The following is a 14,602-nucleotide window of genomic DNA, read 5'->3' on the forward strand; positions in this document are numbered from 1 at the left end:
CCTCCAATTTATTTCTGTGGAAACACTGGGTGACAGAGCAAATTGTCAGCAACAAAACACGACTTTTCAGCATAGTCACCACCATTAGCCATGCATTTTACGAGCCTGCTTAGCTATCTGGAAAATGGCTCGTCTTTCATGTTGCTGCTGTCACTGCTGAAAAGCATCACCCACGGCGTCACTGTGCTCACATCCACTGTTTGCTCTCCATAAACATTCAGCAAGTGTCACTGAGCATCAAGGGGTGCCATTTTTGCTGCGTGGAGGAATTTCACGACACACCTTTGCTTCATGCGTGCTTCCATGTCAGACACAATTTTGTCAGACTGCCCCTCTGCTGCCATCTGTCGCACAGCAACAAAACGTAGCAGAATGTTGCTGGGAAGGTTCAGCCTCTATTGCCATTCCACCAACATCTGCCACTGATGTTGTGAGCCAGCATAATAAAATAGGAAGTATTATTTTTGGAGCAGCCATCACATTTCATATCAAAACTCTCAATGCACATTTTCCAACTCTTTAAACAAAAAACTGCAAGTTCCTTTTCTTTTTGTTCCCATTATTTCCCATTATTTCTCTATAGTTCCCATTAATAATAACAAAATTGTGCAAATATTTTTAGTTTCAGTTTTTCATTTAAAGAAAATTCTATGGAATCTACTTTCAGATAGAACTGGCACCAAAAAAAAAAAAAAAAGCCAAAAAACAGAAACAAAAAAAGGCAGATAAGGACCGCTGCCTTTTAAAACAGGTAGGAAAACATTAGAGGTATAGTTGCAGCCAGAGTTGAATGAACATTTTCAAAAGGCTACAGTGAACAAATACATGCATGAAATAAGGAGAAATTAATTTATGGTTATAAGTTCTGCTCTTAGTGCCAAACCAAAATAGTTTTTCTTCTTTCCTCTTCTAATAGGGCTTACCGGAAACAGATTTCTTGGAAATCTGGACAGGGAAGACATGACAATATTATGAAAGACTGGCAAACATCTAAATGAGCCATGGGCAGCACTGCTGCTTCTCTCCTGGTCCCTGCATTTGGAGCCGAAGAGAAGAAACAGTACAAGGAGGGCATTAAGAGCACTGAAAAAGGCTATCTGATAAACAACCCCCTGTACTGAAAAGCATTTTCTGCAAAATACCCCACCATAGAAAGGGTAAATAAGGACTCCGTAGATCTCCCTTTCTTACCAGGGGAAGTTCCTGCCTTAAGCATCAATCTTATTATACATTACTCACCACAGAAAAACAAAGTGGTCCCTGGAAGGATAAGGAAAAAAAAAAAAAAGAACTTTTTGCTGACCAGCCTAAGGACAACCTACAGGCCATATTGCACAGGAACTCCTTGCTCACAGATGCTGTACAAATTCAATTACACTGAAGAGTGCTTTAGTCTAACTCCACAGTGCCTGGATGAATGAATCAGATGAATAATTACTTCCATATTCTATTATAAAAAACAGTCATATTATAATGGGCTTGAAGCTAGCATGGATTCAGGGCTTCATTATACCCACTCTCTCTAAATGTTTCTCTTAATTATCTCTGGTCCCCAGGAGAGGTTTGAGGCCTTCTTTATTTGCTCTCTCTCCTAATATAGTTGGCTTGATTCCCGAAGCAAAAGACTGAAATGGAGGAGGAAGTATATAAGGAGGGAAGATTTAGGTTAGATGTTAGGGGGAAGTTCTTTACTAGGAGAGTGGTTAGGCCCTGGAACGGGCTGCCCAGGGAGGTTGTGGATGCCCCGTCCTTGGACGTGTTTAAGGCCAGGCTGGACGGGGTCCTGGGCAACCTGATCTGAATGTGTATGTTTGGTGGCCCTGCTAGGCAGGGGGGTTGGAACTACATGATCCTTGGGGTCCCTTCCAACCCGGGTGATTCTGTGAAGTCACGAAGAGTAAATAAGTATCCTTCTAAATGCACAAATAATTTTTGTATTATTTTAGTAGTGATAGAAATGTCACTGCAGCAGCTACAGATCATTCTATTGTTCGCAGAAGAAACAACAGTTGAGCAGACACCTATATACACTGTTCTAGAATGCTGTGTTTGCTCTGGGCAAAACAAAAGGTAGTCCCAGCATATTTTACACATCTGGTATACTGTTGAAGATAAGCCTGAATTATCAGAAGTTGGTAATCCTGGCATACAGACATACATCCTTTGAATAAAGGACACTGGCATCAACTCATTTCTTATATGTTAAACAGGGCTCAACAGCTGGTTAAAAAGAACTTCTTCCACAACTTACAGAACTGGTGGTATGCCTCCTGGGATTGTTAAAGTATCTCTGAGACCTTGGGAACACTGAAATACAAGAGCACAAAGGAAAGAATGTTAGTCCTCACATCTTCACGTTATTGTCAGATAAATGAATTATTGAGGTTATTTAACACTAACAGGGACGTATTATTTGTCCAAGGTAAGGGCATTCCCCCCAGTCATCTTCAGTCTATTGTTATATGCACAATCCTAAATTGATAGGAAAGCCGCTGTTTGCTCCAGCGAGCTTGAAATTTGTTTCCTGGGTACCGCCAAAACTACTGCTGCCTGAGAGTCAGTATTTTACCAGCACTGGTAACAGGAAAACTACAAAGTGCAGCTAATGCAACCCAAGGAATGCGAGCTAAATACTACTATTACCTATTCAGAAAATCAAACCACAAATTTATTCAAGAAGCATTTCGAATTCTCACAGATCTACTTTATGCCCGCATTACCTGAATACGTGGTGCTGAACACGTGATGCTATGGCTCTAACCTGAACAAGTCCATCTCTGACATGAATTCCATGCAAACTTCTGGTAGATGTGACCGTGTTGGCCTGCTCCCTTTAGCTATAGCCATGTCCCACAGCGCTCATACTGCACTTTGCAATCGTTAGGAATTACACACGCTCTGCAAGCACGCTTAATTTGCCTCCGGCAAAAAGAAGACATTTATATCCAGGCAGCTCTATCCAGCAAGCTCCACTGCAGCGGCTCGGGGCGCTGATCCTACAGTGAAGTGCTTCGAGTAACAAGCAGGCCGGGCCCGCACCTGCCCAGAGCGCAGCCACCTCGGCACTGACACGGCTTCCTGGAGTTCAGCCACCCCACAGGCACATGGAATCGCTACAGCCCGCCTTCCGATCCTCGCGGGCACAGCTGGAGGGCCGCGTTAGGACAGGCTGGGTAAGGCTGCCCTGTCTGAGAAACACAGGCTGCGGGAAACAGGAACGGCACGCCCAGGTGCGAAGCCACAGGCGGCCACACGGGAGACCGTCTGCACTCTCGCGAGAGGAGGCTCCCCGCCGCCGGCGCGGCCCGCGGCTCTCGCGGGAAGATGGCGCTTCTCGCGAGAGGCTGCCGGCGCGGCTCCCCGTAGCTATAGCAGCGGGAGATGAGGGCGGCCGAGGGGAGGGCGCGTTGCGTGTGGCGGCGGGACGCCGACAGGTAGGGATTCGCCGCCCTGGGGCGAGGCCGGGCTCAGGGCCCGCTCCCCGCCCCTCTCGCCTCGGCGCGTTCCCGCCGCGGCCGCGCGCGGCTACGGCTGCGGGGGTGAGCGCTGCCCCGTCCCGCCGCAAGCTGGTGGGAGCAGGAGGCCGGGGCGGGCAGGTGGGCAGGTGCCGCTGCTTCCCCGCTCGGGAATAGTTGCGGTCCGCTCCCTTAGGTATAAAAACCCCGGTGAGGGGATGCTCATATGTGTTCGCGGAGCGCCGCCGGCGAGCGTCCCGGCTCTGTGCGGCAGCGCGGCCTGGGGGGCTTCCGTAGCAGGGAGCTTCTGAACGAGCAGCCCTGGTGCTGCCGTGTAGCGGGTAATAACTTGGTTGCTGCCGCTGTAACTTAAACTTACGCAGTTGTTGGTGAGAAGAAGCTGTGCGGTTGCATTTACTCTAATGAGGCTGAAGGAAAGCAAAAGCACGCGCTTGTTTTTACTTTTAAAGCCAGAAGTTGTTTGCTTCTCCTGTATTTGATTCCATTTGAAGCCCGTTGTTGAAGAGGAGGATTACGTGTGGGATTTCGAGGATTACGGCCCTAAATATAAACCACACAGCACTCACCTTCTGTTTTCAGAAAGTTGCAGATAATGGCTTTCTGGCCTCAGCCGAGGGCAGCTGCTCTGAGTGTTTTAGTGCCTGATGGTGCGTGTGATGGGAATCCAGGCAGCTTTTCAGATTTCAGAACAAATTCTCCATGTTAAAATTGTGAAGAAAATACACATATGAAATATGGGAAGGGTAATAGTATAATCTCTCGTGAGGTTTGGAAGAAAAAAGTATGCACTGAAAACAAACCTGTCTATGGGTTTGTATTGTTCTTGACTTGAGAACATATCCAAGACTGAACATTTTATTCTGCAGAATACGTGGAGCTCAATAGCAGCTTTGGAACACAATAGCAATTTAGATAGGCACGTGCATATTGATGTGCAAAAAACTGAACTGGTGAGGTAATGTGTAACTTTAACATGGCGGTTTTTAAAAATGATTGCTAGAAATGTATTGGGGCTTAAAAAATGAGTGAGTCTTTGGAAATCAGTCCTCTTTTAAGGAGAGATAGAGCTAAAGGTAATTTCAGTGTACTGGATGCTCCTTAAATTCTATTCCAGCACCTAATCAAAGGTGTGTCTAATCAAGCATGCTGCATGTCATTCATACTAATTTAGAGAAGAACCTTTTTTTCCCTCAGCTCAGCAATGCCTGTGAAGAAGCCTTCCCCCCCCATGTTCTTGTGTAGGAGATGGGAGAGGAGTGCACTTGAGTTGTCCAGTATAGATAAACATGCAGGTATCATGGAGAAGCTGGAAACTGTGCTGCTGATGGCTGTAAAAGCATTTCAGTTCATCTCTTTTAGTCTGTACAGGTAAAATTATGTCAGTTTTTCTCTCAGTTCTGGGTTAATAGTCTATTTTTGGACTGTCATCACGAGTTCATTAAAAAGGATAACGGGAGCTTAAATCCTTCTTTATCTGGTCCTGATGATGTTATTAGGCATTCAATCTTCTGTGAATTTTTCATGGAGGGTTCATAGATGAGAAAGTATTTGTATTTCTCGGTTTTTAGAGCTTCATAAGAAACACTGCTGCCTAAAGATAAATAATAGTGGCAGAGCTCTTAGGTACTACATGATAATTATAGGAGGTTCTGTCCATGATGGTCACTATAGAGGCTCCACTGTATTTGAGAGCTTTGTAAGCATACTGATACAAAGAACGGTTGCTGCTGTCCCAAATGACTTACAGTGCAACTATGCAAAATGTAGGAGGTGACACAAAATGCAAACAGGGGCAGGAGGATGAAAGGCGGAGGAAAAAAAAAAAAAAGAAAAAGCTGTGAGTTTTTATTATTGTGTGCTTGACTTAGTGTTCATATCCAATAAAAGTATGCTGTGTGGGAGATGTGCTTATTGGTGTTTGTAGAACTTAGCAACCTTTTTGTTTTTCTCATATAACTTCTTTACATGTCCTTTACTTTTATAACATGTTCTACTTGCATTCGTTCCAACAATTTAATTTGTCCAATGAGATATTCTACTTCATGCCTTCATCCAATATGTGCCTTTTAATTTATTTTTCTGTCAACAGCAGCTGCAGTCACCATTCCAAATTTAGTGTGTATTTCCATCACTGAAGACCATTTCTTTGCACAGATGTGAATGCTTGATGGCAAGAGGAGCAGCGAGAAATCTTACTGGTGACTTTTGAGGAATTTTAATCATCTTGCACAAATCTCTCTCTTTTCCTGCTAATTGCAAGTCAAGTAATGGGCAGTCTTTAGTCCTTAGGATTTTGTCTTCATCAGTAGGCAGTCTGTAGATAGAAATCATATTTATCCACAGAACTAAGTGCTGTGATACAGGTGGTATAATTTTCACTGTTCACCTCTGCTTTCTGCTCTGGGGATAGGATCCAAGGAAAAAGAAGTTGCTTATCAGGCTGAATTACTTTGCTGGAGTGAAGTAATCTGCAGGAATGCAAACTGTAATGGTGAATTTTGAGCTTGATGGGAAATGGGCAGAGTCTGACAGAACAATTTGCAGAGGCCAAGACTGTCAGATGGTAATAGCCTCCTTCATTACCGAACAGTTTAGATTTGAACTAGTGACCTAGGAGTGAAAAGCTCAGTATTCCATTACCCATCCTCTGATCTATCCATATGTTGTCTTGTTTAAAGTCCCTGTAGTCCTCTTAAACAGAACGTGCAGTAAATATTGAGCATCATTTGCACTTGCAGATGCTGGAACGCTGTCCATTCCATTTGTCTGCTGTGCATGTGAGGACACAGCAGTTAAATATAGCAACAATTTCTTACACTCCCTGGCTTTTCATGAGAAACCCTTGTACAAACCCATCCATATGGCAGCATCCAGCATTATCTTAAAACCAATAACAAGGAGCCTATTTATTGCTACCGTTAACGGGAAAATGAATCCGCAGAACTAAGTAGCATACTGGGAGTTATTAATAACTTGTGCTGATGCTAAGAAAGTGGACTTAAATGAAATATCATTAGGAGCCAAGTCACCCCACCAACCCTTCTGTGTGTCGTATCCAGGTCTGAATTTATCTGTGAAGGACTTCTCAGAATATATTATCATTATTGTACACCAACTTCATTTGTTCTTCATGGAGAAGAGCAAATGTGTTCTTAATGTGTTCAATGTGTTCAATGTTGTAAAAAGTATAATGGGAAATTATTTCTATTCCGTAAATTTAATGAAATTAGTTCAACAAAATGTTCTGAATAAGCATTAGGAGAACACAGTTTTCCCAGTTGTTCTGAGGTGAGATGTTGTTTCTAGGCAACCAACTTAACAGGATGAGGTTAAGAAATGTAAATACTTATCCATGTTGTTCTCAGTTTGTAAGGGTATTAGAACAAGTTCCTGTGTGTAGGTCATGGCTCCCGTGTGCTGCAGAAAGAATAACATTGACATTCCTATGTATTTTTGATTGTGTCTTCTTATTCCTTACCCTTTTTCACCGTAATGAGAGACAGCACTGTGGACAGTCTCTGCTGATTACCTGCTAACAATTCAGACCACGTAAGAGGTGAATTTTCCTATTTCTCCCTCACTAAAACTGCAGATCAGTTCTTCCTTTTCCTGACCATCAATTTTCATGTAATCTGTATGAATGTAATTATTTTTGAGATATCTTGATTTTTATTTGAAGATGTTGAAAACTGAACCAGGGATGAGAAAAACTGATCTTGGTCAGATGCCTCTGTAGGCAGTGTAAAGTAGAATGTGTTGGCTTGCTTTCTCCTGAAATGAGGCTCATATGATCCCGCTGTCTTGGAGATCTTTTGTCCCATTTGTTTTCTCCCCCTTTTTTTGGATAGAACACCACACTTTAGGGGAGCACTTTCTTTTTTTGTATGGCATTTCTGGTCTACTGACCGTGATTGGTATCTGTTCAGTAATTCTTACTACTCCTTTATGCTGTACTTATTCTCTGGGACTTCTATCATAAAAAGAAAATGTCAGGTGTCTGAGTCTTATTTTTTTTTCTTTTTAGTTGGAGGAATCAGGTTATTAAAATTTAGACCTTAGCTGTAATTGTTGCCCTCTTTTGAACATGTCTCCAACATGAAATGATACCATTCTGTGTTATGGGTAGAAGTTCACTGAATTGTGGTTGCCTGTAAAAGGACATGAACCATAATGATCCTTTGCTTAATTATTTGGTAATATGCCCTGGCTCGTTATGTTCTACTGGAATTCTTTTGGTGTGTAGATTTGATCAAGCTTGAAATCCTTCAAATTTGAAGGCTAGAATTACATTTCTTCTTTTGGAATTACTTTTCCTTGTCGTCTCTAACAATCTGCTTTTTGTTGTTTTTGTATCAAACTCAGCTGCTTTCCCCTCCTGTGTCAATAGAGGCAGTGAGACAGTTTATTGCAGACATCTATTTTTGAACTGTAACTAAGCTTGTAAAATGGTATAAACCTTGGCACAAAAGTAGCTTTTTTATGAGGATAAACATTGCAAATAAGCAGTAAGTAATAGCTGTGCCAAAGGTTAATTATGCCAGTGGCGAAGCAGATAGGGTGATCTGTAATAAATAATAACTGATCACCAATTCTAGGCAAGACACTAATTGTGTAGATAGTACGGTTTGGCTTACCCACATTTACATAGAACTGCGTGTTGCTTGCTGTGTATGGGGAGCAATTTGCAGATAAGAAGCCTTTGGGTAAAAGGAAACTTTTTTTTTTAATCTGTATGGAAATTGGTTTGGCATCTTACTCTCTTAAGCAAATACCAGCTATCTTATTAATTATAACAGCTGTAAAATGTAAGTGGGTATTTGTTGTAGGTAATGTTTGGTGCATGTAATTCTTAGATGTTCTACTTAAATGCAATTTATTACATTTTGACATTTGAAAGTAATGAATGGGCTAAAAATATGAATGTGTGATTCAGATGTGGGAGACTGTTTGAAGAGGAGGATTCTTCTGTAAGCACTTCCACAAAATGTTAAAATAAAGATATTCCAGGAAGCAGTTAATGAGAGCAGAGTGTCACAAAGCATAGGATAACAGCATTCTTTCTAATCCTGCTGCTTTTCTCAGTGGAATAGATCCATAAACAGCAGCTAATGCACAGTGATACGTGGCCTTTACTGACATGGAAGCAGGTTAATGTCTTCACTAGTTCTGCACATTATTCAAGGAAATAGGCCATGGAAGGGGAAGAAAGAACTTGTTGATTGTATGTCCTTCCTGCTCTCTGAAAGGTTTTAATTATGCTCTACCTGAGACACTCTAATAAATACACAGCAAATTCTCACAAAACTTGTAATTAGTGAAGTACGGTGTTCTCTGTGCTTTGCGTTCTGTTACGGTTATTGTGAAACATTGTGCAGTACTTATTATAGACGATACATGGAGAGTTTGTGTACATTTGAAATATATTTAAAGCAAAAGGAGATGCCAGCAGAAACTTTAGAATCCTTTTGATTATGGATGCTTTATGGACTTGACATGTAGATGTAATTACTATTTTTTTAAAGAGAGACAGGAAAGAATGTTGCAGTGTGAGCTTGGCAGTGCTGCAGGATGAATAGCAGTTTTCACTGGAAGTGTTTAGAAGCTCCTCAGAACTTGTTTGAATTCTCTGTGCCAGACAACTTCCACTTACTTTTCAGGAAAGTCTCTAAAATGCAGTTTTAGATGCGTCTCTTAACAATGGCATTTTAGGGAAGAAGGGAATGTAATTTTCCTCTTAGCAAAACAGTATCGATATCATCATCTCTTAGATAGCTGCGTTTCAGGATGGGGGTTTGATGTAGGAATTACTTTTTATTTTTTATTTTTGAGAAGAAATATATAATTTTCTTAGAGCAAATGTCTTTCTCTTTGGGAGATGCAGGAAGGTGGTTTAGGAGTTTATTTCGGCAGTCAGTCCTTTTGCTGTTAACAGTTATCAATTACATTCAGTGATACAATTATCACGTAAATTATTTACCGCTTGTTTTTCTTTGTTCATTTTTTGCTTGTAATCAGCTCTCCTCTGCCTGTTTGCTGAGCAATGTCACCGCATTCAGTCCTTGCTGGGGTAGGAACTGGCAGCATTCACAGACACAAAAGGAGGCAGAGCGCTGTCATCTCAACCAGAGCAGTGAGCTTTTCTATGCTAAGGATAAGGAGTGACGTTTCAAGTTGAAGTTGCTTTACTTGGCTGTGCGCAGGGAATATCTGTAGGCAGAAGCAGCAGAACCGACAGATCTTTTCCAAGATTACTCTGCAAAGGTCTGTGTGAAGGTTTGGGATTGAAAAGGTGGAAAACAGCTGACTTTTGTGGTGTCGTGCCCAACTGAATTGCTGCACTCTGCTTCAACAAATACAGCTGAGCTTCAGTATCAGTTAAGGGCATCACTTACACATCTGTGTAACTTTTTTCCTCTGATAAGGGAATGTATGTACTGTTTGTACAGGGGATTGATGAGTCTTCATCAATGAATTTTAACCTTTGAAATATTTTATCTCATGTCTGTGTAATAAATCAAAAAGTATATAAAATTGTTTGAACGCAACTCCAAAGCCTAAAATAAGATTTCTACTCAGTCATAACATTTTCAAACACTCTTTGTTATTTATGTTATTTGTGCTTTCATAGCAGAAAACATGAAGTATCTGAATGGTTTTACTTCAGATTTAACTGTTGCTGGTTGTTTGGGAAACTGTTACGCTAGCAGTTGTGCTTTTTTTTCCCCGTGTCTCTACCTGTTCACTTTATTCCTATGGTATCCATGAGAAAGCACAACATTATTACAAGTTGTTCGTAGATTTCCCTTTCTCTTTTTATTCCTGCTTGTCTGGAATTAATTTGAATAACGGCCTGAATGCTAAATGCCAGGGTCCATATTATTATGAGAAGATGTGAATTATTACATCGTCATTGCTTATAGTTGAGAATGGCCGTAACCAGTGTTCAAATATTTGCTTCGGTATAATGAATTTCAGCGTTTACTTCAATGTAACAATGGAAATGCAGTTCTTGGTTCATTTTCAAAGGCATATCCGGCTATTGTAAATAAGAAATTCTCACTGCTGTGTGATCTCTGCCTGTTGAACTCATGCTTGGAGCATGGCATCAGACCAGAGACTTCCTCTGAAGTCCTTTCTAGCTTCAGTTATTCTGTAGTTCTGGCTTACTTCTTCATCACACTCCTCTTTAACATTTGTTATTATTTAACAGTGTGAGTAGATCATGAGAAAGGCAAAGTTTAGAAATTAGCACAGTGTCTTTACAGATTGCTATGGCTTTATTAAGAGATTAGTGCCAGCTGGAAGTCACAGGGTTACAGTTACCTGCTTTACATTTCAGCGTTAGTCTTTGCTATTGGAGGAACACCAGATCTCTGGTTCTCATTTGTGCCTTTGTAAGGACAGCTGTAGATACAGGGCCTGGCTTAGTAAAGCTGCTGGTACTGTGAGGTTTTGTTCAGCACAGCCACTCTACTCCATCAAGTTATGTTGCACTGAGGTAGGTGTTAAGAAGTTTTCTGCTGAGAATGCGTTAAGTGAGAGCCAGCTGCTCTCCGTGCATGGTGACAATTGTAAAGTAATTTAAGAAATAATTTGCCACACATTTCCCCCTCTCATCATGAATCTGTTATTCCTTCCCACCTTGAGGACTGTGGATAGGTAGGCAATAAATAGAATTTTGTTGTAGAAACGATGGCTTGAAATTTCTTCCCTATGTCCATTCATACTGACTAGAGGAGTAGTTACACAGTTATAATATTTATGCTATCGTCCTGTGTTCTAAGAAACAACAACAAGGAACAAACAAACAAAATAAGCAATATTTTGTGAATATGAAGGTCAGTGTTGTCAAACTGAAGAGCATTAACCTGTAAAGAGCTTTTGGAAAAACTCTTGATCTTCAGGAGGGTGATAAACTGTTAATGAAAGCCTGATGACGTGAAGGCCATCTGTTAAACTGACCAGGTGTGTCTTTAATCCTTCATTTCACAAGCAGTTTCCCATCTCAGAAGGAAAAAAAAGTCTCAAAGATTCTCAAAAAGAGTCTGCTTGCAACAGTAGCTGATAGGCAGTACTTCCTACTGCTGTATGGAGAAGTCTTCTGTCCACACACTTCTGAAAAATTGTTTTTTTCCAGTCAACTTCAGAGGTGATTTTATGACTGATCTATGAAAGCTTCCCCAAAAATAAGGCCTCATTTGATTATGTTGGCTCACGACATCAGAGGCGGATGTTGGTGGGATGGCAGTGGGGGCTGAACCTTCCTGCCAATCTTCCATTACGTGTTGTTGCCATGTGACACCATGGCGCCTGGCGTGGAAGTGCCCGTGAAGCAAAGGTGTGTAATGGAGTTCTTCCATGTGGGAATGGCCGTGCCCTTTGGCATTCATTGATGCTTACTGAATTTTGCTGGAGACTGAACAGTGGATGAGAGCACAGTGAGGTGGTGGGTGGTACATTTCAATAGAGATGACAGTGGGGTAGCTCTACTTGTACAGGTGTTTATGAGTGCAGTGTGCACGTTCTGTCTCGTGGGTGATGAAAATGCATTGCTAATGGTGGTGGCTATGTTGAGAAAAAGTGTTTTGTAGCTGAGAATTCGCTCTGTCAAATAATTTTATTGTACTCTTTGTATTTGTTGTTGTTTCCATGGAAATAGGAGGCATTGCTTTTGGAGGACCTGCGTAGTAAAAACATGATAGCGTTAGTGGAGCACTACACATACAAGTCTAGACAGAACTAATATTGCAACACTTGAATTCTGGCTTTTGAAACATGATATTATACCTTTTTTATAGGAATAATGGGAACTTCCTGAAAAAGCTATTGGTCAAACAGGTACATGAATCCATTTTTTCTCACATCTTCACTTTACAAAGCAAAAACTAGTTGCTTATTAGTTCCTGAAGTGTTCTGCCCTGCTTGCTATAATCATCCAAATCACTTTGGAGACAGAAAACAGTGTTCTTCTGCCTCAGCAACATTCGCTTATGTCTTTTGATTTCTGAATTTGAGGAGAGAGAGGAAGCATATGCATCTGTTTGTTATTTATCTGCATGTTTCTTGGAAAAAGCAATGCCTTTCTCTAATCTTCTTTTGACTTACTGTCACAGCTTGTTTATCTTTTGGCCCTGTTGGCAGATTGCTACATTTGAAATCATTATTTTGAAAACTGGAAGTTGGTTTGAGAAAACTATATCAGAGCCAAAAAAACATGTGACATTCTTATGAAGAAACACATCTCAGTGGAGGAAATATCACTATCTTTCTGTAGTTTTAAGGCAAAATTGCTTTGGAAATTCTTGAGTCATCAGGGAAATTCTTCCTCTATTGCTGTAGATACAGGAGAAGTTATATGAAATTTTAGAGTAGGATGAAGTAGAACGGCACTTGTGATCTTAACAATATCTGTTCTGCATCCACAGCTTGAGTAAGCTCTCTCTTACAGGCAGAAGTTCCTCTAGAGGGAATTTCTGTGACATCAGCAGCTGTTACAGCCTTAGGCTACAACTCAAGATTGGAAATATGGGCATTTTTATATTTGGAATCTGTTCTCTTGTGCTTTCTGACTTGTGAATTTCCCACTGAGTGGAGTAGTAGGAAAATGTGTTTGCTTGAACCTTCTGATTTCAAGGTATATCCAGGGTGCCAGCACTGAAAGCTTTGTGTTCTGAAGGATGAGGGTTTTGTTACTGGGCTGCTTATTTAGCTGTTATGTTTTAGTCAGGAATGTAACTTTGCCTAGTAGAAAAGCTGATCAGGTAAAATCAAAATGGCGTAAATTTTTGAGATGTACTACTGAAAAGTAATAATGTTATTTAAGTAATTGGGGGATTAATTTTCTAAGCTTACGTATTTGGACTTTATGCTAAGTCTGCCTCATTTATTAAGTATGGTAACATTAGCTTGCTTACTTGGCTCTTTCAGATACTTTGAAGTAAGGTAAAGAAAAACACAGAGAAAAGTAGAAGTGTGGTATTTTGGCTTCCAACATTTCTGAGCCCTTGCGCTGTGTTTGCTCTTCACATTTGATTTTTTTTTTTCTGGAGCTACCACTATGGGTTAGAACAAGAATCTGCTTAGTCCATCGCCTTGAGCTGGTAGTAATCAGTAAAGGGCTTTGAGGCTGCCCTCCAGTTCACTCATTTTATGCTTCTGAAGCTTTAAACTTTCACCATTCCTTTTCATTTATTTATCTTTCCCCACTGATTGCCTCCCAGAACAGCTTTGTTTTCAAGTTTCATGGTGTTCTGTTCCCCTGCTTGCCCTCAGTCTTATGGCAGAGTTGTAGATAGTCATTCTTTTAAGTTTATACCTGTTGCTACTGATGTCCATACGTTCGAGCCTACCTCCTGTATTTGATCCTACCTGCCTCATTGTTTTAATGCATTGATAGACTGGTAAGTGACAGCAGTGTGGATGGCTATTTATGAGTTGGCTTGCTTACTTCAGGAAGGGGTTTTGGTTAGGGTTGCATCACTCATGCTGGTCAAGCAGTGTGAACTGTGACCTGAACAATACCTAGGGAGAGATTATAAAAACTGAGGCAAATCTAGAATGTCATCTCTTGTTAGCCATGTGGATTTTGTGTTTGGTTGGTTTTTAGTATTTCCAGCTGGCAGTATAGGGATATCCTGAACTTGTACCTGCATCCATAAAATAATTGTGTATTGTTTCTGATGACCTGTCCTGCACTAATCTTTATGAACTAAATTGTATTTTGACTTAGATGACTTTCTGTGGTAGAAAATTTCAGTCTGTGTTGTATTGCAAATTTGTTCCTCTATCCTTGTTTCTTTAACTTCTGGCCTCGCAGTTTCTTTGCTTGGCAGATCACATTATTGTGAAATAACACAGAGTCACACATGATATTGTAGACCTCCCTCATAGGCTCCCTGATTCTCTTCTTAGTTATCTGTTTATCTTTTCATGCTGCATGTTTTTCAGTTCTACCTTAGTATTTCTGGGCTGAAATGGCAAGAATTCCATATACATTATAAGAGTAGAGCTTTAGAAGGGTAATGGCTTTATGCACGCACTACTTGTTAATTTTCTGTGCTCCTCGAAGGTCTCTGTGAGGTCTGTCTATGGGATCTGTGACCTACATACAGTCTTTGATGCATACC

The 14,602-nt window shown here is 40.9% G+C and overlaps 1 protein-coding gene across 8 annotated transcripts in view; it reads left to right on the forward strand.

Moving 5' to 3' along the window:
- Positions 1–3,304: 3,304 nt before the first annotated feature.
- Positions 3,305–14,602, forward strand: part of USP54 (ubiquitin specific peptidase 54) — a 95,680-nt gene continuing 84,382 nt past the window's right edge. For 6 of the 8 annotated variants that reach the window (XM_048946749.1, XM_048946753.1, XM_048946742.1 and 3 more), the window contains exon 1: positions 3,305–3,434. The gene's annotated coding sequence lies outside the window, so the exon portion shown is untranslated. Of the gene's footprint in view, positions 3,435–4,670; positions 4,845–11,462; positions 11,815–14,602 lie in introns of those variants that run through there. The other 2 variants (XM_048946746.1, XM_048946747.1) reach the window with 2 other exon arrangements.

This window comes from Lagopus muta, chromosome 5 (genome assembly GCF_023343835.1).
Source record: "Lagopus muta isolate bLagMut1 chromosome 5, bLagMut1 primary, whole genome shotgun sequence".
Lineage (NCBI taxonomy): Eukaryota > Metazoa > Chordata > Aves > Galliformes > Phasianidae > Lagopus > Lagopus muta.